The 23,970-nt window shown below is 41.3% G+C and overlaps 1 protein-coding gene across 2 annotated transcripts in view; it reads left to right on the top strand.

The window, feature by feature from the left end:
• DSCAM (DS cell adhesion molecule) overlaps positions 1-23,970 on the top strand; it is a 640,159-nt gene that overhangs the window by 91,994 nt on the left and 524,195 nt on the right. The gene's annotated exons all lie outside the window — the stretch shown is intronic.

Here is a 23,970-nt window from a genome sequence, read left to right as displayed (position 1 = left end):
TGGAACAAAAATTAATATAAGATCCGGCGTTATATTATATTAGACCTGGTCTTATAGTAAAATAAGACCGGGTGACCGGGTCTATATTAATTTTTGCTCCAAAAGACGCATTAGTGCTAATTGTCCAGCTAGGTCTTATTTTTGGGGAAACATGGTAGCTGTTTTCTAAATGTGCATACATTTTCTTTTTCTTTTTTTTTTGAGTTTTTATTTTTATTTATTTATTTTTAAATTTTTATTTATTGGGGTGACATTGGTTAGTAAAATTAGATAGGTTTCAAGTGTACAATTCTGTAATACATCATCTATATATCACACTGTGTGTTCACCACCTAAAGTCATTTCTCCTTCCATCACCATGTATTTGATCCCATTTTCCCTCTTTTACAATCCCTCCCACCCCCTTACCCTCTGGTAATCACTCAGTTGTTGCCTTTGTATGTGAGTTTTTGTTTGTGTTGTTCGTTTTTTGCTTTCAGTTTTATATCCCACATAGGAGTGAACTCATAATTCTCAACTTTTCCATCTGACTTACTTTGCTTAGCTTCATAATCTCAAGATCCATCCATGTGTGACAAATGGCAGTATTTTATCTTTTCTTCTGACCTAGTAGTATTCCATTGTGTATATACACCACATCTTCTTTATCCATTCATCTATCAAAGGACACTTTGGTTGTTTCCATGGCTTGGCCACTGTGAATAATGCTGTAATGAACATAGAGGTGCATATATCTTTACAGATAAATGTTTTCAAATTTTGGGGGTAGATACCCAGAAAAGGAATTTCTGGGTCATATGGTAATTCAATTATTAATTTTTTGAGGAAGCTCCATACTGTTTTCTATAGCGGCTGTACCAATCTGCAGTCCCACCAACAGTGTATGAGGGTTCCTTTTTCTCCACAGCCTCTCCAACACTTGTTATTATCTGTCTTGTTGATGATAGCCATTCTGACTGGGGTGAGGTGGTATCTCATTGTGGTTTTCATTTGCATTTTCCTAAGAGCTAGTGAAGTTGAACATTTTTTCATGTATCTGTTGGTCTTCTGTATGCCTTCTTGGGGGAAGTGTCTGTTCGGGTCCTCTGCTCATTTTTTAGTTGGATTATTTGTTTCTTTGTTGTTGAGTTGTACAAATTCTTTATATATTTTGGGTATTAGCCCCTTATCGGAGGCATTGTTTGCAAGTATCTTCTCCCATTTGCTTGGTTGCCTCTTTGTTTTGTTGATAGTTTCTTTTGCTGTGCAGAAACACTTTCATTTCAAACGAATGCAAGTACATTTGAAACACTGGCTATTTGTGCATTTCTTTAATGGCTATAAATTGCACATATTCCCTAACTAGTTGTATTTTGTCTTTTGTGACTTGTCTGCTCACATGTACTTTGAATTGAATTGAATTGAATACAGAAAATGCAGTATCTCATTTGCATCAGTATTGCACTAGGTGTTAGAAATGCAGGGACAAATGGGATGCAGTCTGGACCTCTTTGGAACCTTCCTTCTATTGGGGAGAAAAACACGCAAGGAATCAATGTCACAGTGCGATGCAGGCAGCGACAGGGAAGAGGACAATGTGATTGATTCCTTTGCCAGTTTATCTCTGGATGGCTCAGCAGTTTTTAAAATTGATTTGTGAAGAGTTGATCAGCTCAGATTTCAAACCAGTGCTCATTTCTCTTTTGTGTCGTAAATGCAAATGAAGATGATAAGACAAAACCCCTGATTGTCTTCTTTTGTCTACACTTGTCCTTTTCCAAAAGCAGGTCACATTTTGCTTCTGCATAAATATGTGAGGCGATGCCTCACCCATTGGAACCCTAGCAGGTGGAGTTGATAAAGCCACAGGGTGGTAGACATTGCATATATTAAGCAAGCAGAAAAACCGCCTACATAGTGCTGGAAACATTCGTATGACATTTGTGAGGAAATAAGATATTAACTGAAGAGAAGGTCCTGGAAAACCAAGTGTGAACTAACCGTATTGAAACTCTGACGGCAATAGTGGGTTGGAGGGCTTAATTGAATTTTTAGAGACAAGGCTGCCAGTACATTATCTGCACATTTTGCAAACAAATCTGTTTATATTCAAAGAGGCAGGTCAGGCAAACACTGCAATATGGAGGAAAGAGAGTGCTGTGATTCACTCGTGTGCAGCCCTTGGTGGGAAAGCAGGAAGGACATGTACTCACGCTGGACTCCAGGCTCTGGCCATTATGTCTTGAAGAGGCCTTTTCCATGGTGGTTATCGATCATTATTAAAAAAAAATTTAAATGTAATTTAATTTTTAAAAATTAAAATGTAATTGACATGTAACATCTTAGTATCAGGCATACAACATAACGATTCAGTGTGTGTATATATTATGAAATGATCACCACAACAAGGCTAGTTAAACTCCATCACCACATAGTTACAATTATTTTTAATTTAAAGAAATATTTTAAAGGCTCTTCTAGAGTAGCTGTACAGCCTGATCTCTTTAGAAACTGAAGGCTGAGAGCCTCTAATTAGTGTTTCCTTGGATTTGAGGTCCTCGATTTCATCTTCAGGCTGCTTTCAGAATTCCTTAGGGTGACGTGGCTCTTCAGATGGCCCCATGTCCATGCTCATCTAATTCAGTGCTCGCTGAGCACAATCTCCTCATCCTTTGTTAAGTGCTGACATTTGGAAAATTTAGTTAAGGCCTGTCTATATTTTAAATTTGAGGGTAACTGATGTTGCAATTTTAAGGAAGCCTATGAGACATCCTGGTTCCCTCCCCAGCCCTGGAATTAATTGAGAGAGAGAAGGAGAGGGAGAGGGAGAGGGAGAGGCAGAAGTCACATGAAAATCAAGATACCATTTTATGACCAAGTCTCAGTGTGAACCCCAGAGCCAGGCCAGGCTGGCCCCCATTCAGTTTACCATGTGGACGAGAGCAGAGCAGAGGACGTGCTCCCTGCAGGCAGGCAGGTGCCAGAGGAGAGGGGAGGGGATGAATGTGCCACTTCCTTCTCCCAAACTTGCCTCTTGTCTGAGGTAGGGAGGGCAGGACCACAATCTGTGGGTGGTGTACTCCAGTGCAGGCTTTCTCCACTGTGACGCTACTGAATTTGGGGGCTGGATATTTCTTCATGGGGGGGCCTGTCCTGTGCATTGTTCAGCAGAATCCCTGGCCTCTGCTCATCAGCTACTGTGGCACCACCTAACCCCTGGTGTGACAGGCAGCAGTGTCTCCTGGCATTGCCAAATGTTCCCTAGGGGGCAAGATTGCCCACCGTGGAGAACCACGTCTCCATTAGAAAGACCCCGTAAATGGAAGAAAAGACCCGGAGTGGGGAGCTGAGACTGGCAGGGGGCCGGGAGGCAGCAGCATCCCCGGTGCCCCTCGTCACACCAGTGGGCAGCGTCCATGGCCGTCCTCTGTTCTGTCCCAGCTCCCGGTTTACGCTTCCTCCCTCCAGCTTTCTCCACCCTCCCTTCTGGTCATCACTGTCACCTGTGGACTATTGCCAGGGCAGCGGCTTCCTGGCTTTGTTTCTCCAGTGCCTACACAGCTCCCTAGCCCCCTGCCAGGGCCTGGCCCAGCACTTGGCATTGCATGGCCTCGTGTTATTGATTTTAGAGAATGTTTTTTCCCCCCAGATAATTGGAAGAAAAGTGAGTGTGAACATTTTTCCATATAAAACTTTAGCTGTCTGTGTAATTTCCCCAGATCACTTGATGCAGTCCTCTGACCTGCCGAATGCATAGATCTTACCCAGTACAAAAAGCAGAGACTTTTAAAACGGTGCGAACAGTGGCAACTTGTTTCTGTCTGCAGTGCTGGCTCCCAGCCCAGGCCTGGCAGAGTACCATTAAACAGTGATAATAGTCACATAGATTACCTTCTTCACATTTTGATGCCTCTCAAAAAGTGATTTTAATTCATCATTCTCATACTTATATACCGGAGTCCAGCTATAATCTTCCAGTTATATGATACATGTAGATAATTAGGCCGAGTGGAAGGGCAAAAAGTAGCCTCTTTTGCCAAGCACGGTCCCTTGAAATTGTCTCAATAATTCTCTAAGCTATTTTAGGAATGAGAACCAATATGCAGTTTAATTACAGGACCCTTTTCCACGTCACTCACCAAGGGAGATTCCGAGAGGATCAAGTTGTAGAATCAATATATCTATTGCAAGGCAGAGAAATGCAACCCTTTCTTTATTTCATGCTCCTTCCTAGGAAGGCGTAAGAATCTAGACCTTGTCCAGTCAACCTCCAAGACCCGCGGCTGTACCAACACGTCACCTCCCTGAAACATTCCCACACTAGCCTCAGTGCTGGGCACTTGTCACTGTCAGAATGTTCTACTTCACATGCAGGCAAAATCTGCCTCCCTTTAACCTCTGGAGCGTCCTGGGGCCGCGAGGACATTTCATCCAATTGCCCTCAGCCGTCATTGCAGAATCTTCGGCATTCTTCTGTCAAACATGTCCCAAATTGTCTCCTCTCATGCCTCCACCATCTTCATTTTCCTCTGTTATGGGCTGAATTGTGTCCCCCGAAATTCACAGGTTGAAGCCCCGCCCTCTAGTTTCTCGGAATGTCACTGACTGTATCGGAGACACAGCCTTTGAGGAGGTGACTCAGTGACAGTGAGGCCATTGGTGTGAGGCCCTACTCCCACTTGACTGGGGTCCTTTAAGAAGAGGAAGTTTGGACCCACAGAGACAATGGGGGTGCATGTGCACAGAGTGAAGACACCCGAGGCTGTAGACTGAAGGCGGCACCTGCCAGCCAAAGGCCTCAGGAGTAAACAAGCGTGTCCACGCCTCCATCTTGAACTCCCAGCCTCCAGAATTGCCAGAAAATAAATGTCTGTTGTTTAAGCCCCTGAGTCTGGCATTTTGTTATGGCGGCCGGAGCAGGTAACCCACCCTCTGCTTCCCCACCGCCCTGAGTGTAACTCATCTGTCCTGCCTCGACTTCCTCTCTGTGCAATACTATTCTCATTGTCATTCCTGTCATCATAGTCTCTTTGTTTAAGTAACTAGTAAAAATGAGAAGTAAGATGAAGTTAGGACCGATCAATGTCAAAGGACGTCAGAATTTCTATGAGGTTGACTATGATTCATCCCTAAAAAAGTCCTCGGAAGTTTATACTTACAGTTTAGCTTTGTTGCCTGTGATATTCTTCTAGTTCACCAGCCTCTTATATTTTAAAGACGGGGTAAAGAATACTTAAGTTACTTTGTTTTCAAGCCTGTAGAGCTGGTCCAGATATTGCAAACGTGAAAACCGTTCTTGAGATGGTTACTTGGGACCCTGAGTTTATTTCTATTGGTTAATATTTCTTCTAATAGTAAGAGAATTGCTTTCCAGCATTTCCTGATGGCGCCCACATTGGGCTTCAGGAATCATGGACCAGGGGCGTGCACTACGTAGTGACGATGGCACTGCAGCCATCGGAACCCACGCAAATGAGGACCCTACTGATTTAGAGGCTGGGGTCTTGTAAGCCCGCACCAGCCTCCCCTCCCCACTCCTCCGGCACTTTGTGTTGTTTGGCGACCTTCATGCCAACGTCTCACACCAGGTATTCTCCTGCAGAGACCGTCGTCACGGGGTCAAAAGCGTGCGCGGCTGTGATGGACTGTGTGGGGATTATTTCCTCCTGATGGTACCGTTTAAGGTTAGGACTACGTCGTCTTTACAAATAAGATTTGCTTTTTATCAAACGCTGTAAAATGCTGTGACTGGCACTGTCGTTCTGCTCCCTTTTAGAAACGAGCTATCCCGGGGTGGTTTAATTTAAAAATTTCCAGGAATAACTCTGAGACGTTACAACTCAATTTGATTTTCAGAAGTCATCATGAAGGGAATATTTTTAAAGTCTCATGGCTTTAAGTTTAAAAATGTTCTGCAGAATTAATTTGGCAATAGCCAGCCACCCACTCCAACCCCAACCTTCTAGACAAGGTATACCTCCAGGGCATTTCTCCAAATGAAGTGTCAAATCCAAATCAAGTCAAATTTCCAATGTGGGATAATGGAGTCTATTTTATAACCTTCTTCTGAGCCTCAGGGGTGCTTGGGCCCATTACACAGCTGGTTGATGTATGTTAGGAAGGGCCTCGAACGGCTGTGAGGTTTCTGCTTGCTGAAGCCCAGGCCACATTTCATAGGTTCTGGGGTAATTAATAGTGTATCTAGTTGCCTTGAAAATGTTCAAACTCCATTCTGTTATGAATACTTAATAGCAAGGAGAACGTGATTTTTCTCTTTTTAGCGAAGTTTCTGTGACTCAGCAAATCCATGCTAGTGTGATAGGCAAACTGTCAAACTTAATAAATTCCAACTGAGATTTGGTCCCATGAGGGAAAACCTAGTGCAGTTGTAAATTTGCATTCATGACACAATGCATTTTGGACACACTACATTATTACCAGAGATTCAGGCCTAGAGGATGTGTGTAGAGGAAACTGCTCTGAAAACTGTGTTTTCCGGTTTGGTTGTTTCAATTCTTAATCATAGTTTTAATTTTGGGAGGAAGTACACCAAGGTAAACAATTAGGATTTTCCAGAAAAACAACAACAAAAAGACAAGAAAATAAGTGCTATAATCAAAGACATTTCAGTGGCAGAGTTTCGTTTTGGTTTTTCATTTTTCGTGCAGCTCTAGCTTAAGGATTTCAGCGCTGAGCCTCAGTCTATGTAAAAGTAAGAGATTACAGAGACGAAAGAAGACAGAGACTTGGTTTACACGGCTTTGTTTGGAATGATCCAGAAGAAATGCAGTATACCCAGCCCCGCACGTCTTGTTATGAGAATCCAAAACCATTATTCTGTAACAAAGTTTAGATCGCAGGAGTCTGACTCGGGGGGTTTTGACTTTGAGCTTTAAGGAATGGAACACAGAGCCGTAGGTGCCTGGGCGTCCCTTCTGAGCAGAAAGCTCCACACTTGCCTCTCGTTCTCAGAGGGGCCAGAGCCCAAACACAATCCCTGCTCAAATGACTCCTGCAAGCAAATCCCAGGTCTGTTCCTTACTACAGAGTTCAAAGTTCATGTGGTTTCTCATCTCTGATATGAAAATAGCAATAACAGCGGCCTGTAAGATTTGTTTGGAGGGTTAATGAAGTTTTGTATTAAAATTTTGCAGAGTCCTGGCACATAATACACATTCAATAAATGTTAGCGATTCAGTTACAACCCAAACAAAGGCAATAATAATAGATTTAAACTCAATTTAAAGTTTAATAATGCCTTGCTTACCTGTCTTGGTAGAAATGAGGCTAGCAAGCGAGGTAAGTAGAGATTACAATACTGCCACCTACAGATGCACCCCACTGAGCGAGGGGGACACTCGTGTGCACTGCCTGGGACACACACTGAAAGACCTTGGATAACTTCATCCCTTCCCTTCTCTCGGCTTCTGTCTCATCACCTAATACAGTGTGTCACAATAAACACTGCTGTGACTGAAGGAGACAGTGGCGGGAGAAAATGCTTTGGAACGAATAAAATACTCTGCTTGTAAATGCACAGGTGGGATTATGGTCATTTACAGGGAAAGGTAAATTTTAAAATGTTATATTCCATGGCTCTTCTTTGTGTATATTTAACTGAGTATAATCAAGCAGTCATGTGTTCAGGAAGTATTCTTTGAGATTCTACTACATGCTAGCAACTGTTCAAGGAATTGGAGCTGTGTCAGGGAATGAAACCAACCAAATAGCTACCCTTTAGGAACTGAAATTTGATGGTGGAGAGAGACAGACAATCAAAACATATAATAAACAAGTAAATCATGCAGAAGAGAGAAAGATGATAAATGCTGTGGCGCGAAGCAGCAGATGAGGACAGCGGGGAGTCCTCGCTGTGGGGGAGGCCAGTGCAACGTAAACGGGGCGCTCAGATGAAGCCTCGCTGGAAAGAGCTGGAAGGAGAAGGTTCGGCAAAGACCTGAGAAGAAGGGGGGCATGTGGTTTACCAGGCAGAGGAGGCGCACAGTTAAGACCCAGCGGTCAGAGCCTGCGGGCATGGCCTGGGGACAGCGGGAAGGCCAGCGTGGCTGGAGTGGAGGACAAGGTGACATCAGAGAGGGAAGAGCGAGCATGGGTCATGGAGGGAGGTTGGCTTTTATGTGAGAGAATGGGGAACCTGGGAGGTTCTGAGCAGAGGGCAGAGGCGACCTGACACCTTTAACGGGGGTCACACCAGCGGGTGGATTACAGTGTGTGGTTCAGGGGCAGCGTCAGAAGCAGAGGGAGCCACGGTGGTAGCTTGGACTGGGGAGGTGGCAGAAGAGACGGCAAGTGGCTGATTCAATCTGAAGGTGCCGCGAGTGGACCACCTCATGCAGTGAACGTAAGGAATGAGAGAAAGAGGCATCAAGGTGGACCCAAGTGTTTGGTCCGAGCAACTGTAAGAATGGATGGCATAAGCTCTTTTATTTAAAAACTAGTATTTCACAGGGAGACTATTTTTGTATGTACCTCGTGTGGTTCTAACTTATCTCTTTCTGAAATATTAATAAATGTGGAAAAGAATCACTTGGAAGAGGAGGGAGGTAAGGGAACCCCTTGAACGTGTTAGGTCAGGAATGCTGGATCCCACAACTTGGGTATAACTGAGAAGACCAGGAAATTGGATGAAGAATTTAGTAGGGTTCCCATCAACAGAATTGTTTTTAAAGACTTAAGTGTTTGAGACTCCCAAATAAGCCTGTGTAGGAGGTATTTGTACATTCTATATTCCATCACCGAGAGCCTTGTGTGTCTGTATGCTCCATGCTGGCTGACATGCTAGGTCTGACAAGTAAGTTCGCGAACATGTTGCAACGGGCTAACCTTTATTAATATCAGAGGGATTATTCATTATGAATTTGTACCAGCTGGACAGTTAACCAAGTTTACTATTTCGAAGTGCTGAAAAGACTGCGTGAAAATGTTACATGACCTGAACTTTTCGTCAACAATTCATGGCTCTTGTATCACGACAATGCACCAGCTCACACAGTACTGTCTGTGAGGGAGTTTTTAACCAGTAAACAAATCACTGTATTGGAACACCCTCCCTATTCACCTGATCTGACCCCCAATGACTTCTTTCTTTACCCAAAGATAAAGGAAATATTGAAAGGAAGACAGTTTGATGACATTCAGGACATCAAGGGTAATATGATGACAGCTCTGATGGCCATTCCAGAAGAGAGTTCCAAAATTGCTTTGAAGGGTGAACTAGGCGCTGGTGTCGGTGCATAGCTTCCCAAGGGGAGTACTTCGAAGGTGATTGTAGTGATATTCAGCAATGAGGTATACAGCTCTTTTTCTAGGATGAGTTCGCGAGCTTAATTATTTGACCTCGTAGGGTGAGAATCAGACACACTGTGATTTGTACGCATTGAAGGTATCATGTAAGTGCTGAACAGGGCTACTCCCAAGCGTGATGGGAATGAAACACATTCTCTAGAAACACAATCACCTACAGATTTTGCTTTCTGTATTTCTTTTCTTTTCTATGTTCTTTTTCCTAGTATTCAGATATGGATTGTCAAATTCTCCGTTTACAATGAAATATTTAATTTTTCATGCTTAGCTATCTGTTTAACAATTTTATGGACTGTCAGTGATCTTCCTCCTTATCTTCTCCTATTCTTCCATATAGTGTTACCATGTGGGGTTAAATCAGTATTTACGGTTTACATTATTATAACTGTGTAAATATTTGCTATAGTTGAGCCACATCGCATATTATGAATACTTTCCCTTTCTATTTTACAGCTTTGTGTTTTTCCTAAGGTTAATAATCACTTACTTTTGTGTTTACTTGGTTTTCACTGCATGTGTAACTAACTTGTCCCCCAAATTCTCCGATAGAACCAAATACTCCTTTTAACACATTCAGCTGCATCAGGGTCTTCAGATGTTTTTTCTTTTTTTCTTTGAAACACCACTCTGGGTGCCTTCTTTTGGTACCACTGTATGTCATACATTCCCCTTTCTTGGCTTGCTGCCTTTTGATTCATCTTCCAGCAGCTTTTTGAATAGGGTGACTGAGAGTTAAAGTTTTTGACTTTGCATTATTTAAAAATGTCCTGATTTACATGCCTGACACTCTGGCTGTAGAATTCTAGGTCAGTCCCATGTGTTTTGGCCTAAACAGGCTCACCAAGGTCCAGAGCGAAGAAGTAGCAGGCTCGTGGCCCCCTCTGGGCGGAGATCAGAACCTGCCAGCAGGTTTCAGCTATGGAGGACCCCAAGGAAGGCGGCACCCTGTATCCCAAAGAAATGGCCTTCCTACCTCCACGGAGGCATGACCTGAGTTCTAGTTAAGTGTTTGTCACATTGTCTGTGTACTCAGTGCTGTGTAAGCAGCTGGTGCACAAGGACACCAGTGTCGCCTATAGCACATCCAAGGTACAAATGTTTTAGCAATAAATAGAGTCACGAGAATGAGCAATACCTTGATAAAACAAGGGGCGAAAAAATGCAAAACTGGATAAGCTGGTATGAAAGTACAGATGATAAGACAGTCAGGTCAGTTCCGGACCACGTTCCCCAATGTTCCATGGTAAGAGGGGTGTATCATACCTGGAACCCAGACCCAGATGTTTTTCTGTCACTGCTTTGGAGGCAGCATGTGTTGCTGGAGTGACAAGGCCACGCAGCATCTGTGCCCTGTCACTTCACCCATCTGCCCCTGAAACTCCATTTGACCGATAGTAAAGGAATTTACACGTAATCCTAAGCACACAGAGGGAGAGAGGTAAGATGCTGGCAGCCCTGAGATTCCAAAGGCAGTCGATGAGCGGTTCATGATTTAACCTACCGGAGAAAGCTACAGGAAGTCTCAGCAGAAGAAGCCAGTGACCAGGTCTCTACCTCAGGCTGGTGAACTGGAGGGGCCAGGTTAGGGGCAAGTTAATCCTCTAAGAGTCTTTCTCATTCAAGAGATTTTACTCACTTATGACTTTGGGTATATTTGCAATCGTGAGAATGGTCATCTGTTTCATTACTAAAACAAAAAGTAAACCCTGTGCATTACTGGAAAACTAAATTACTTTAAAAATTAGACTTTTCTAAGTCCTCAGGCCAGAGCAAAATGGAAGGCTGACTGCTCCTGGTGAAGCATGGTGAAATTGTAGTGCAAGAAATTGATGTTGAACAATGAGACTAACTAAGAAGGTGTATGTTTTTATCTTTCCATTTCCGTGCTTTCACGTAACACTGGCGCTTAAGGTTTCATTACTGGCCTAAGATTTTGTATTTTTTTCTGTTGAGGTACCATTGCAGGTCCTGGTTTTCATTCATTTTGTTCGTTAATCTTAGGCCAGGTGATACAGTTGACTTCAGTGGATTTCATTCTGCCCCTCTCTGTGATAGTCTTAGTTTATTGTTGCTTTGCTGTTTTGTTCCCAGTTTATATTGCTATGTGGTTGGACATTCTTTTTTTGTAATCTTTCCCCTCTCTCGAAGCCTTTTATTCTGTAGGAAACAGTTTTGTCCACATTAGGATGATGTGAGCTTTGTTTCCCTCTCGATTTTCTGATGACTTTCTTAATTCATAATTCCTTATGTGAATCTGTACTCAGTCCTCTTTCTTCATTAGTTTGTTCTACTTTTGCTCCCAAACTTTATGCTCCCCAATCCCCAGGGGCCCTGTACATCATTTTGGTTTATTCTTATGCTTTACTGCTTGTGACCATAGCGCCTACCATGTCGTCTCCTCTTTCCAAATCACCAGCCACCTTCATGCCTTTGGAAAACTTGGAGCTTAAATGTAAATGCTGGAACATAGCAAACTACATGCATAGTACTTATGCTAGAGTCTGCATTCTTCTCTGAAAATGTACACTTAACCGCCAGCAATGTTATTGAGAGTGACTTTCATCCATCCAAAAAGACAGAGACTTTATCTCTAAAATGAATTCCCTATACGCATATGGAAGTAATTCTCTGGAAGGATATTGCAAACAACAGTTAGATGTTTTCTGGGTAAAACACGAACATTTTTCTTATTTTTTTTCCTCCAGAGATTTGTAAAACACATAGCAAAATTGAGCTTTTATTCCTTGTTGCAAAATCAGTACAAATATTGGATAAAAAGAACATTCTTACACATAGTAGCTAAAAATCTCATAAATGTATTCTTCTTATAATATCTGAGAAATTCTTTTTTCCAGCCACTCATTCTTATTCCTTGACATCCATATAATTTAGATTATAACAGACAATGCATATGAAATACAAGTTAAATATATTATTCCTGGAAAGGAATTATATGTATCTCCACAGTATCTTTTAAACATTTATTTATTCATTTTTGATGGCTTCTATTATCTACTAGTCAGTGCATCACACATCGTCATCTGTATGCAGTGACCCTCTTTTGAATTACAATATGGTGGGGTTGGGGTCCATACTAAACAACTAAGAAAAGAACTGTGAAAGAATGATGCAGGAATCTGAGAGGCAGGGCATGGGTCTAGTCTGGGAGGTAGAAGACCAGGAATAAATCCCTAAGCAATTGATGTTTAAGCTGAGATTCAAAGAGTGAGCAGTTAGAACAAAGGATGATGAAGTATTCCAGCACAGGGTCCAGTATCTGTGCAGGCCCTGAGGTGGGAGGGGTTTGAAGACCCAAGGCACTGGGGAGACCAGTGCGTGGCTGCACCCTAATAAACCATAGGCATGAGGAAAGATTGTTTTTTTTTCTATGCACAATTTATTAGCATCAAAATCCAAGAAGGCAGATTAAATCTCAACTGAAAAAAAAGCACTGACGTATCACCCCAGTCGCCGTTAGTGCTAAAAAAGAAGCCCAGTTCTCAGTTCTCCTTTTGGATTTGATATTTCTCACTCTAATTCTAGGAGAATTGCTTCATGTACTTTGAAGTTCTTATTAGGTACATAATCATTTAGGATTATTGTCTTGATGAATTGGCCACTAGGACACAACCATCCTAGTGATGTAGCCACTCCCGCTTTCTTTTGAGTAGTGTTGGCATTAGCATAGCATATTTTTCTATCCTTTTACCTTCTTCTTCTTTTCTTTTTTTTTTTTTTTTTTTTTTTTTTTGCATGGTGGTCCGATGGTCCAGTTTACAGTGTCCTTCCTGGGTACGTGACGTTTTTACCAATTGAGCTGCATAATACAATATTCCTTTTCTTTTTCTGCACAAGCGTTTTTGTTCTTCTTGGAGTTTTTTTGTTTGCTTGTTTGTTTTTTACTTTACTGATTCACCCCAAACGCTGCCAATTTTCTCTGGCTGCCCAAATCTCAGGTGCATTGCTGTTGTATGAGTTTCATCTTCTCAGAGGCGTCTCTACTGGATCTCCAACCAGCTGTACCTGGTGCACACCTGTCGCCTCCTCCCAGAGATTCCCTTCACTCATCTGTGTTCACCTCTTTTTTGATACGCTCGCTCCTTCATTTAGTGCACATTCCCCAGTAGCTTCGCGGCAAAGGGTGCACAGACAGTAAACATCTGAAAATATCTTTGTTTTTCATCTATGCTCAGTTGATGCTTTCACTGGCTGTAAATTCTCGGTTGGAAAACATTTTTCCTTCAGAATTTGAAAGCATTGCTTCATCAGTTACAGAGTTATGAGAAAAGCTAGTTGTAATCTTTATTTATTTTTTTTCTTCTCTCTTGAAACTTTTAGAATCTCCTCTTTGGTTCCCAAGGTTCTGAAATTTCAGTCTCATGGAAATTAGGTGGGTCTGTTTTCGTCTGTTGCACTGGACACGTGATGGCATGAACCCTTTTGATCTAGCACTGTGTGTCGCTGACACCAGGAAATCTTGAATTCTGATTTTTATTTCCTCCCCTCTGTTGTCTCAGGAACTCCACAGTTATTCAGATATTGGGTCTCCTTGACTGATCCTCTAGTTTCCCCATCACTTCTTCCCTATTTTCCCTCTCTGACTTTTTATTCAACTTTATATTCCAACCCTTCTGTTGGTTTTTCATTTCTGAGTTTTGGTGTTTTTTTTTTTTTGTTCTCAGGTATTCCTTGTTAAAAAAACAACAGTATCCTATTTGATTTCATGGTTGCAATATATTTTTCGAATCTCTGAAGGTATTAATGATCCAGTTAAGTTTTGGCCTGCATGGTCTCTGTGGACATTTTTTCTGTTTTGTTGTCTTGGACTCTCTTTTGGGGTGGAGGCCTTCCTTAGATTCCTGCTGCTGCCTGATTGTCTGCACACGTAAGAATGGGGACACTCCGTGACTCAATATAGCAGTCAGCTGTGTCTTCCCTCAGGGTCATCAGATTGATTGGCAGTGAGGAGAGGATCTTCAGGACTTGGCTGGTGGGGTTCCCAGGAGAATTCCTCTAGCCTGGGGGTTAGGACCTGGTCATCAACATCTTGGCAGCTAGCTGAGTGGGGAAGAGAGCTGGCCTGGGGTGGTGGGTATGTCTCAGCTTAAATCTCCCTTTTACATTTCTCTTTTCCCACAGCTGGGTTTGGTGGGCCTCCGTCCAGAGACTGTCTCTATTTTACCTTTTTCCGAGAAAAGCCCTGCAGATTTCTATGTAGGTGAAGAGGGGCAGTCACTCAGCTGGATGGTGGGCAGGGGTGAGGGAGAGCCTGGCACTCTCACCTGCTTCTTAGATTTTCAACCTTCTTTAATTTTGCTCTCCCCTGCTTCCCGAGCTACTCGGCCCTCCCGCTCTCTGTGTCTTCACGGTTCACCCAATATAATTGGGATTGATTCTTAGTTTTCCTAACTACCAGCTTAAAATTTAGTGTCCTATGTCTACCAAGTGAGTACCACCGAAACTGTTCCTTCCTTCCTCATTTACTGCATTCTTGTGGGCCTTAAAATATTCCTTTCACCGCCGTTTTAATGGGTTTAAGGAGGCAGCTGGAGTAGATGATAGGTTCAACCCACCATCTTTTCTGGCCAGTCTTCCAATGTAAAATTGGGTGGCCAGGGAGCAGGGTGTTGAATGTAAGAGACTCATTCAGGCAACAGATGCTGGCCATTGTCTAGCAGCAGGCACGGCCCTCCATGCTGGACATTGCAGTTAATGAGGGGCTCTACAGGCAAATGTTCTCTGGGTCATTCAAATCATAAACACACTAGATGTGGACATTTGGAGACTCCCGCCAACCCCTGGACAGAGACGTTCAACTTGAAACTGCAGCCTTTCCCTGTGGATTTGGTTTCCTCTGCACACTTCTCCACAACAAAGTTATGAAGATACTTCCTTGTATAAGTTTTGTTTTCAAACACGAAGATCTTTAATCTGCTGGTTGTTGTTTTAGGATGGTGTGCGAGGGTATCAAATAGTTTTCCCCAAATGGAAGCCAATTCATCCAACACTATGTACGTAGAAGCCATTCCTTGCGTCTCTGATTGTAGTGCCATCCCTGTCACCAACTGAGCCTCCTGGGTTTTTAGAAAGGCATCCTGCAGATCCCTGCCCAGGATCAGGGTCTCTGGGAGAGGGACGCCAACCATGGCGTTCGAAAGCACTATCTCAGAGCATCACCACTGGGCTGGCCCGAGGACAAGCAGCACTGGGGTCACCTGGGAGCTTGATAGAAGATACACTTCTTGGGAGCCATGCCGGACCTGCTGAATCAAAAGTCTGGTGTGGGGGGGGTGCAGCACTGTGTTTTCACTAGGCCTCTGGACGATTCTGATGTTGGCTGCCATCTGAGAATCACTGAGGCCTGAGTGTGCAAAGAGGCCATGCTGCTGCTATGACCACAGCACAGAGGGTGGAGCTGTGTCGGCAGTTAATGGTGAGCACTGACGCGGGCCTGTGTTCAGCTCACTTTCTCCAGCTCTTTTCCTGTCTGCATCAGGGGATTGGTATTAGATTTGCATAAAGATGGCACACACATGACAGGGTGGGAAGTCATAGCTTCACCGGCGGCTCGCGCACACTGCTAAAGGCTGAGGGCTTCTTGTGCTGTTGGAAGGGCCCAGAAGGGAGTGCTGGGCACAAGCCCCAGGGCAGCCTCCCCTGCCCAGGGGCCCACCTCACTCTCTCCAGGGTTGCGCTTGGCGGGCAGGACACACGCCCCTATCCTTTTAATCTACCTGATTTTTAAAATATTTATAATGGGTCTTCTGGACAACGTATAGTTGGGTCTTGATTTTGACTTGACATCTAGTGTGATAATTTCTGCCTTTTAATTGGAGTATTTAGGCCATTGATATTTAATGTGGACGTCGATTTGGTTAGATTTAAATCTAACTTCTTGATAATTGTTCCCTATTGATTCCGTCCGTTCTGTTCTGTTTTTTGATTTTTTTTTCCTTGTCTGGTCTGCTATTGGATTAATGGAGTTTCTTTAATGATCAATTTTATCTACGTTAATAAGTTAATTTATATGTTTGTTTCTTTTAAGTGGTTGCTTCAGGGTTTACAATATATGTCATTAAACTAACATGACCTACTTGCAAATAATATAACACCTACAGTACAAGAAACTTACAGCCATAGACTGTCATTTCCCTCTGCCCACCTGCCTTTGTGTGTTAATAGTGTCATTCATTCGATCTCTATATATGCTGTAAAGCCCCTAATACATTGTTATCATTTTTGATTTAAACAGTGAATTGTCTTTTTAAAAAATATATTATTTTTTAAATGAGGAAATATATATGTGTGTGTGTGTGTGTGTGTGTGTTTACCCACTTATCATTTTTTGGAACTCTTCACTTCTTTTGTGAAGTCACAAATGTCTACCTGGTATCATTTTTCCTTCTGCCTGAGAGACTTCCGTTGACATTTTTGTGTTGCTGGTCTACCTTCAACAAATTCTCTTAGCTTTTTGCTGTCTGAAAAGTCATTATTATTTTGCCTTCATTAGTGAAAGATTTTTTTTTTTTTTGCTGGGTATAGAATTTTAGATTGGTAGGTTTTTTTTTCCTTTTTAAATAATACTTTAGGTTTTTTTTTTTTTTTTTTTTTTTTTTTTTTTTTTTTTTTTTTTTTTTTTGCCACTGTCTTCTGGCTTGCATTTTTTCTGATAAGTCTGCCCTCATTCGTTGTTTCTATGTGTAAAATGTGTATTGAAAAAATCTGGCTGCCTTTAAGATTTTTCTCTTTATCACTGACTTTCAGTAATTTAATGCTGATACGTCATGATAGGGCTTTCTTTGTGTTTCTTCTGTTTAGTATTAATTGAATTAATGGGATATTTGGGATTCCAGTTTTCATTAAATTTTTAAAATGTTGGATATTAATTATTCAACAAGTTATGTCTGACTTCCTTCTTCTGGAAGTCCAAAAAATGTATGTATGTATGTATGTATATGTATATGTATGTATATGTGTGTGTGCATATATATATATATGTAACATTAAGTCACATGATATTGTTCCATATCGCACTAATTTTATGTTTATTGTCTTTGGGCCTTTTTTCTTTGTTTTATAATTTGTGTACCTTCTATTTTTCTATTGCTCTGTCTTCTGGTTCATTGATATTTTCTTCTGCAAGGTCTAGTCTAATTTAATATTAATTTCATTTGCCTGTTTTTCATTTCATATATTGTATTTTTAATCTCAAGAAATTCCATTTTGGCTATTTTTATATTCTTCATTTTTCTAATCAATATCCCTTGATTTCCCCTCTGTCTTGAATATATTGGGAAACTATTTATAATAGCGATTTCAGTGTCCATGCCTATTAGTTCTGTCATCTATCATTTGTGTGTCTGTTTTTATTGAATAGACTTACTCTTGATAATAGCACATGTTTTCCTGCTTGTGTCTAATTTTTTATTGGATGCCGGATATTGTAAATGTTACATTATTGATTACTGGATATTGTTCTTTTCCACTAACTAGTATCAAAGTCATTTGTTTGCAGTTAAATTACTTAAAATCAACTTAATCACATCTGGGTTCCACTCTGGGGTTCCTTTTAAGCCTTGTGATTACTTTGGCCCCTACCATTGTGGTGATACCCTTGTGAGTGTTCTATTAGTTCTTTCCACTCATTCTGTCTGGAGCATGAGCTAGTCCCTCCCCCATATAAGCTTCGGGATTTTTCCACTTGCTGTTTTCTGATGTTTCTTATTCAGCATCGGTATTTTCCTCACATGCATGCAAATATCAGTAACCATCTAATGACTCATCAAAAGGAGTCTGCTTCAGATCTCTGGAGCTCCCTGTCATTGCAGTTTGCTTCTCTCTGCTCTAGTGGACTTGGCCTCCCCACGCCTCACATTTTCTACTCAACTCAGAAATTCTATCAAGTTCTATTTGGAATGATTTGGGAACTCTCTCCAGGAAGGAAGCTGGGCATTGGTAGGGCCCACATCATTCTCCTTCTTTTATGGCTTACTGTTCTGTGTTGCCTGAATGTTTACTTGCAGGAAGAAAAAAATCCAGTTTCTGGGTTTTGTTATTGTTGTTTTGTTTGATCATGGACATAGACAAAATTTTGTATTTCTAAGTTCTGTGTCATTGTGAAGTATTATCCAATTATTATTCAGGAGGACAGTTGCATCATGGCTTCAGTGCTGGGGAATAGAGAGTATGATTGAAATATATTAGAGTTAAATGCACAATTGCTATAATATATTTTTATAACCTGACTTGGAATCGTTTCATAAAATCTTGGAATGCTTTCCAGGTCATTATAAAACCATCCATTTATCCGCTTTCAGATTGTCTGATTAAGATGACACTAAATTTTAAGGCATTTATTCAAATATAAAAATGTTTGGAGTTTTAGAATCAGCTAAGGGTTATGCTTTCTAGATTATATTGACCTAAGGCTAAGTTATATTCCTTTTCATTTTGGAAGACCTTGGCAGAAGCAGTTCATTTTACTAAGCATATCCACACACATATTCCTATAAAACCAATAAAAGTATTTTGGTCCTAAATGGCATTCCTGCAAAATGAGTATATCTGGTTTGCAAATCTAATGGTCTGTTTTAGTTCTCATCTTTGCTGATCTCTCTGAAGCAATTGACACTTTTGAAAACCACCGGGTGACTTCCCCAAATGGTGTCCTTTTGTTGTAAGGCATCATTCTCTTTAGGATTTCGGCTACTGATCTCATAATTTTCTCTTTATCTTCATGATGGTTCTTTCTTTTCTCATTTCTTTAAAATATTTAATTTTTAACTGAAGCATGTGTATAAAGTGTGCATATCACAGTGAGATTTTCAGCAGTCGAACACATCAGTGCACCTCTCACCCACATGAAGAAAATGAACACAGCCAGCAGGACTCTTACAAATAGTACTGCTATGAATATTCTGGTGTTTTTTTGATTTTGGTGAGCATATGCATGCATTTCTGTTAGATAAATTCCTAGGGGTTGAATTGTTGAGTCTTAGGGTTTGCATACGTTTAGATTTTGTAGTTACTGATGAACAGTTTTCCACAGTTATTTTATCAATTTACATTCCCACCTGCAGTGTATGAGGTTCCTGTTGCTCCATATCCTTGAGATACTCAAGGTATTTTGTCTTTTCCATTGTAATCATTGAGGTGGGTGTGTCGTGGTAACTCTGTGTGCTTTTAATTTGCATTTCCCTGATAAGTATTTTTTCATGTGCTTATTGGCCACTTATATGTTGGCCTTTGTGCAGTGACTTTCCAAGTTCTTTTACCCATTTTTTATTAGATTATATTTTTCTTATTGACTTGTCGGAGTTCATTATGTATTTTGGGTGTAAGTCCTTGCTCAAATATCTTTTGCTCACCTTTTATATATTAGCTATCCCTGAGGATCCGTCCCTGGACTTTGTTTCTCCTTGTTCTTCACTCTCCTTGGTATATCTCACCCAGTGATGGGCTTCAGCTTCCCTTACTATTCAATCTCTCTTTGGGTTCATAGACCCCTATTTCCAAGTTTCTAATAGGTGGTCCAAGGGCAGTACCCCCTTAACCTTAGTGAAATTGACATTGTTGTTTCCTCTGCCCAACCAGCTCTGCCTTGTATATTCTCTGTTCTTATTCATGGTGTAACTGCAGCCAGGTATGAAGGTAAGACAGTTAAGTTCGTGAACTCATCCTAGAGAAAGTGCTACATACCTTATTGCTGAATATCATTACGGTCACCTTTGAAGTACTTCCCTTGGGAAGCTATGTACCTACACCAGTGCCTAGTTCACCCTTCAGAGCAATTTTGGAACTCTTTCTGGAATGGCCATCAGAGCTGTCATTGTATTACCCTTGATGTCCTGAATGTCATCAAAATGTCTTCCTTTCAGTATTTTCTTTTATCTTTGGGTAAAGAAGGAAGTCATTGGAGGCCAGATCAGGTGAGTAGGGAGGGTGTTCCAATATAGTTATTTGTTTACTGGCTAAAACCTCCCTCACAGACAGTGCCGTGTGAGCTGGTGCATTGTCGTGATGCAAGAGCCATGAACTGTTGGTGAAAAGTTCAGGTCGTCTAATGTTTTCACGCAACCTTTTCAGCACTTCCAAATAGTATAAACTTCGTTCACTGTTTGTCCAGTTGGTACAAATTCATAATGAATAATCCCTCTGATATCAAAAAAAAGGTTAGCAGCATCGTTGAAAATAAGTTCGTGAACTTAATTGTCACACCTCATATATCTGCTGTTAGATTTGGATCCTATTGGCTGTTTCCTTGAGCTCACTCATCACTTCTGTGGCCCTGTCCACAGCTTCTTGTGGGGGCATGTCAGATACTCACATATAGTTAGGCTTTCTCCTCCCTTCACACCATTAGTGCCCAGGGAGGTCTGGGCCACCGCACAGCAGTCTAATTGGATGTCCTGCCTCTGGTCATCACTCCTCATCTCCCCAGTGTTTACTTTCTAAAAACTACAATCTGGGAAATTGCTTATTTTGTGTCAAAATTTCATTATTGACTCCCTATGTTTTTTAACAACTTTATTGAGATATAATTTATACACAATAAAATTCACCCATTTGTACAATGCCGTGGATTTTAGTAAATTTGCAGAAATGTACAGCCTTCCCCACAGTCAATTTGAGACCATTTTAATCACCTCAGAAAGAAGCGTTGTGGCCTTTAGTTATCCCTCTCCTATGCCCTCACCCTCCCCTCCAGCCCTAAGTAAACCACCCATGTACTTTCTGTCTCTGTAAGAGTTCCCTCTTCTGGACATTTCACGTGGCTGTAATCATACAGGATGTGCTTTATTGTGACTGGCTTTTTTCACTTAACATAATGTTATGAAGGGTCACCTATGTCTATAGCATGTGTCAGTGTTTTATTTCTCTTTATTGCTGAGTAAAATTCCATTGTATGGATATACCAGATTTTGTTTACCTGTTTTTCAGTTGATGGACTCTTGAGTTGTTTCCACATTTGGCAATTATAAATAATGCTGCTTTAAACATTTGTATACAAGTTTTCGTGTGGGCATCACAGATACCTATCGAGGGGACTCCCTATTGCCGGCAGAATTCGGCACATGCTTTTTAGCCTGAGCTCTGACACCCCTTATGATTCTAGATTTCACACTGAGCGTCTGAAATGTAAGCTCCTGGAGATCGCCACCCAAGCCTTGGTTGTCAGTGTGCCCCCTCGGCACAGTGCCAGGTGATTAGGAGTCGCTGCGTACGTATGTCCAGAGGAAGAAATGAGTATGTATAAAGAACCTCAAGTTCCCGCTGCAAAATCGTGCATCAGTGTTCGTTCTGCCCTGAAGTTCCTGTTATCCAGTATCTTCTCACTTCCCTCCTTCTTCGGACAATTTCGTGTCCTAACATTGTTATGCCCTCTGCCTAGAATCTACTTCCCCTTTTCCTTATCTTCCCAACATTGGGTTTGTTTCTCTATTAGTTACGCTCCCGTAACGTTTTGTGAATAATTCTGTCACAACACTCAGCTAAGGAATTGTCATTGATCTTTCACTGACCGTGGGCCCCTCTGGACCAAAAAGTCCTTGAGAGCGGTACCATGACTCACGCAAATTTGCATTCCTCGGGCCTGGCACAAGGCCTGGTACACAGCAGGCGCCCAATCAAAGCTGTGGCAGGAATGAATGATTGTGTCACTCATTGCTTCCTGTAACGTTTCTTCCTCACCTCTTGTGTTGACCTTGCCATTGGTGAATTTTAAAGACAGCACCATTGAATTCTTTTTCTTTTTAGCGTAGCATTTTTCTTTCTGTGGTCACTGAGCCTTGGTTATCCCATCTGTTATGATGACATAAAACATGGAGAAATCTGCAAATGAAGTCCTCCTGTCCCTCCTTCAGCGCCCTCAATGTCGACAGCCCAGGATTTTACGCCCTGAATCTCACCACAAGATTATGTCAAATGTTTTGTTTAGGTTTCTCTTACTAAACTGCAGTTGTTTTCAAGGAACTTACACACACACACACACACACACACACACACACACGTACACACGTAATTCACATTAAGATTGCCTGTGCCCTTACAGGAGGGAACAAATATTAACTGTATTTAAAGTGCATGCCACACTCTGTAAAATGGACTACTATTATTTAAGCAGATGGATGGTCCCTTAGATGGAAGAAACAAAAGCTGTTGGAATACAGTTTGGGTTTTCTTTTGCCTCTGGCCATATGATGTGTATCTTAGGGAATCAGTTTATGTTACATTATTAATCCCAGTGGTGTGAAATAGAAAGATTTATGTGAAATTCCTTTAAAAATATAAGGAGACGTGACAGTAAACCCCCAGAGATCACTTATCTTTTTAAGTACTAAGATTAAACGTTTATTTTGCATTTTTCTCACAGTCATTTGAATAATTTCACAAGCTGGCTCTTGGATTGTGATTTACTACAGGAAACCATACATTTAATTAGGAAATATTTCTTACATATATTCACATTTTCAAAGACTTGCTATTTTTAACAAGGCTACTTTTATGATACAAAAGAACAAATTAAAATATGACTAAATTTGATTTAGTTCAAATTACCCACAATCCAATTGACAGAAGAGTAATGTGGGGAGGGGGAGAAAAGAACCTGGGTGGAATTAATTAGCCTTGAAGAGTGACAGTTACCTTGTTCCTAACAATATGTTTGGGGTAATGTCAGTTTCCTAGAAAGCTCAAATCTAAAAGCACAGTGCTACTATCAGCATTTTTGTTTGAGTAGAAAGCCGCAATGTTTAACTAGTAACTAAGCTTCTAATCTGAACCAATTTCTGAGCAGTAATTTTCGTATTCTGATTTATGGAGCATTGCTAAAGCCTTTAGTTATGGTTGGGAGAGAAAGCTATCAAATAGTTACTACTTGATGAACATCCCTTTCTTCTGTTTGAGTAAATCTATTACTTTTACAAAGTGTATTTTTGTCCACCATCTTTTGACAAATGACATTCACTCTGATTCCCAGATCAGAGATAGTCAGCAATGGCCCCGGAGGGCAAACTCATGGTCACTGCCAGTGAGAGACCGAGAGACAGTAGGTGGAGGTTCAAGTAAGATATTTGGAGGATATTATGTAACTCTCCTGGACACAGCTTCCCCAAGATTTGGCTTTGTAGAATAAAGGCAGCCATAGTGTGAAATGAAGTCTTCATCAGAAAGATTAAATGCTCCTTCCATGACCTCCTTGCCCTGAATCTTTGGTCCAGTGACAATCCCTCTGAATCTGCAAGGTGGAACCTACACACACCTGGCAGAGCTGTTGTTCACAAGAGTAAATGAATAACACATCTCGTCTCTTGACATTGCTGGCACGACATTGGCGCTAAATGAATGTCATTTTCATCTCTGTCCAGTGAGATTCTTCCAAGTATCTAGGGCTCCTTTGTTCCTTGCGAAAATGTGACTGGATGGGCATTTGTTTTTAGAAAGTCATATATTAGCACAGCTATCTGAGAAGTAGGTCGTCATGGCACTTACAAATATTTTCTTTAATTTTGGGGTTCTAGATGTTGAGTTACCTTTGTTCACTTAGGTAACACTCCATAACTATTTGTTAAGGAGTGCGACATAGGTGCTCAATAGATCGTTTCAAATGCCCAATGTGTGTGAACAGGTTTGCAGATGTTTTATTTTTAGTAATTAAAACAAACCATT

Source organism: Rhinolophus ferrumequinum, chromosome 2 (genome assembly GCF_004115265.2).
Source record: "Rhinolophus ferrumequinum isolate MPI-CBG mRhiFer1 chromosome 2, mRhiFer1_v1.p, whole genome shotgun sequence".
Lineage (NCBI taxonomy): Eukaryota > Metazoa > Chordata > Mammalia > Chiroptera > Rhinolophidae > Rhinolophus > Rhinolophus ferrumequinum.
This window is presented reverse-complemented; position numbering and strand designations above follow the sequence as displayed.